Here is a 2,674-nt window from a genome sequence, read left to right as displayed (position 1 = left end):
GCTCCTCCTGTCGGGCCCAATCGACCCAAAGAGGTTGTCGGAGGGGGGTTGGAGGGACGTGGGGTGAGGGTGCGGGGTGTACGATTGCCACAGACCTTCAGTATCTCTGCCTGCAGCACCCTCCGTGAACCTCACTCAGCCCATTTTCGCTTTACTAAGATGCTCTGTTACACAACTACACATCCACACGCATCAGTATTTCAACCACGTGAACATGTTTTCAGCACTAATGTTCTGTGTCCAGGAGGCCCCCACCTCTTCTCCTCGTCGGTCCCACCCACCTGTCGCCACCCATGGTCTGTCCTAACTTGCTGCTTACAGTGGATGTCTGTTACCCATCGTCCTCTCTGGCTGTCTGGCCTCTTCTGTTTACAAGGCTGCACAGAAAGAGTCCACGTCGTCTTGGCCCTCAGCCTGTCCTGTGAATTACGTTTGCTCACGTTTGTAGAATTCTCCCTATAATCAGTGTTAGACTCTGCAGAGGGAGTTGGTGTAAGTAAAGGCTCTCTATATAGTCCACAACCACTCGCCTGTATGCAAGAGCAAATACACACTATATATGCATGAATATATGCATATTCGAAAAGCAGAAAATGACTGTCGTCATGGGTGATTTGTCGTTGTTGTGGGGTTTTTTTTTTCTTTTCTTTCTGGTTACATTTGTGGTTTTCAATGTATTGATAAAAACAGATTTTATTTATGTGTGGAAGGTGGTATTACTTAGTAATTACCTTTTTTTTAGTTGGTGTTTGATGGAAAACAAAATGTTTTTATTTCTACTGAAATTCACCCCAAGCCTATGTCCTCTACTCAGGGTATCAAATCATTGAAAGCACTTGTGATATCCATAAAAGGTTCAAGACGCACCCACCATGACAGAGCTACAGAGTACGCGCCCGTTGTGGTGTAAGCACATTATCAGAAAACGTCATGGATTGAGATCACAGAAGAAACACCCAGTTTCCTCACTTAACCCTCATTCTCATTTGTTCAATGAATGTTTCCGTAATTGCGGCAAAGTTTTCTGCAGCAACGACATTATAAACGCATCACGAAGCACCAGTCCAGCTTTATTTCTTATATCAAATGTCTGCAAAGCTTCACCAACCAGCAACAGGGGTTTGTTTAAAGGATAAATGTGTGTTCTGTTTGTCCAACAGATGTAATATATACAATGGGACAAACACGTTGTTGAATCTCCAGCTCTATTCCAGTCATTTTGGAAGAAACCCCCCCCTCTCTCTTCTGGAGATCTGGATTGTACATGATCTTTATTGTAATGTTTTGGTGTGTTTTCTTGAAGGGCTTATGCATATGAGAAAAAAAAATCATATCTATTTTGATCTTTATTTAATTTTTACTTTCTGATATGAACTTCTAGAGGGAGGAGATTTCTCTTCATTTTTTATTTCCTCGTTAGATCCCAAAGTTTGGGAGAGCCAGTGTTAGATATGTACATTTGAATGTCGGGGGTGAAAACATGATCCTGTCTCACTCTGCCTTTTTTATGTGGAGAGGTTGTAGAGAAGAAATGGAAGCCGGCTAGACTGAGATGTGTTTACCACGAGGTTTACTTTGAGGAAAGTACTTTTTCATCAGTGCCAAATCGCATGGAGGATGTGCATGGGCATCGCACACCTGACTTTATCTTGACGCACTATGCTAAGTCCTTTTGAGTGCAAGTCAAGTTATTAAATCAGAGTGAAGGAAGGAAAACTGAGACGCAAACTTTAATATAGTTGTTTATAATCCAAAGTGTTATCTCAGCACACGCAGTTACTGGTTTTAGATGTCCAGCTCGTGGGAACGTAAGAATTTACTTTCCAGACCAGTTCCATATTCTTTGCAGCTTTTTACAAGTGAATATTTATATTTTGTGAGACATTATCAATATGAAATTTTAACATTTAAGGATTGTCCATTGGTGTTTTATGTTGATGGGTCTACTGGCAAAGGCAATAATGTTTGTTTAACGACGGAAGAAAATGGGGAAGATGTGTGGAGTCTTTTTTTCTTTCTCCCCCTGAAGAAGGTAGCAGTGACGGCGGGAAACAATTTATGTATAAAAACACTATTAAAGCAGCAAATTTTACTGTTGGTGTTTGTACAGTTCAGCTCTTGGAGTTCTGACGTTGGCCTTACTGTCTGTTCCCCCTCTGTCTGTTTTTTTTTTCAGTTTTATTCTGTACAAAAATATTTTGCAATAAATATGAAACCATTTTCTAAGGACAGTTTTGAGGGATTTTTTTTTCCCGCGTCCATAAAAGCACTGTCAGCTCACTCTCTCTTCCTTTTTCTCACGCTTTAGAAGTCTGAACCATATAATGCTGAGTCCAACTTGAAAGTAAAAAGTGCTTTAAAAGACTTTAAATGTAAATAAAACGCCTGCATGCGATAGAGAGGAACCAATAAAGCTAGCACGCTTTTGTAGGTGGAGGAAGCCGGATTTACCCGGGAAGAATCAACACTTGGAAACCACTCACAGACAGACTGGATTCAGAAATCGCCGTCCTGTGAGTTGGACCGACGTCTGAGTCTGATTTCTCTGGTTAGGACGGTGTTCCATTTGCCATCCTTCTGTCCACACCTCAGAAAATGATTCAAACTTCATGTAGAACAACGGAAAATGGAATTCCCTGTTGCCATAGTGACAAAGCCTGGCATCTGTCATTGA

The sequence above is a fragment of the Lampetra planeri genome, unplaced genomic scaffold, assembly GCF_965212315.1.
Source record: "Lampetra planeri unplaced genomic scaffold, kcLamPlan1.2.h2 scaffold_697, whole genome shotgun sequence".
NCBI lineage: Eukaryota > Metazoa > Chordata > Hyperoartia > Petromyzontiformes > Petromyzontidae > Lampetra > Lampetra planeri.
The sequence above is the reverse complement of the archived record's forward strand: the minus strand, read 5'-3'. Positions refer to the sequence as shown.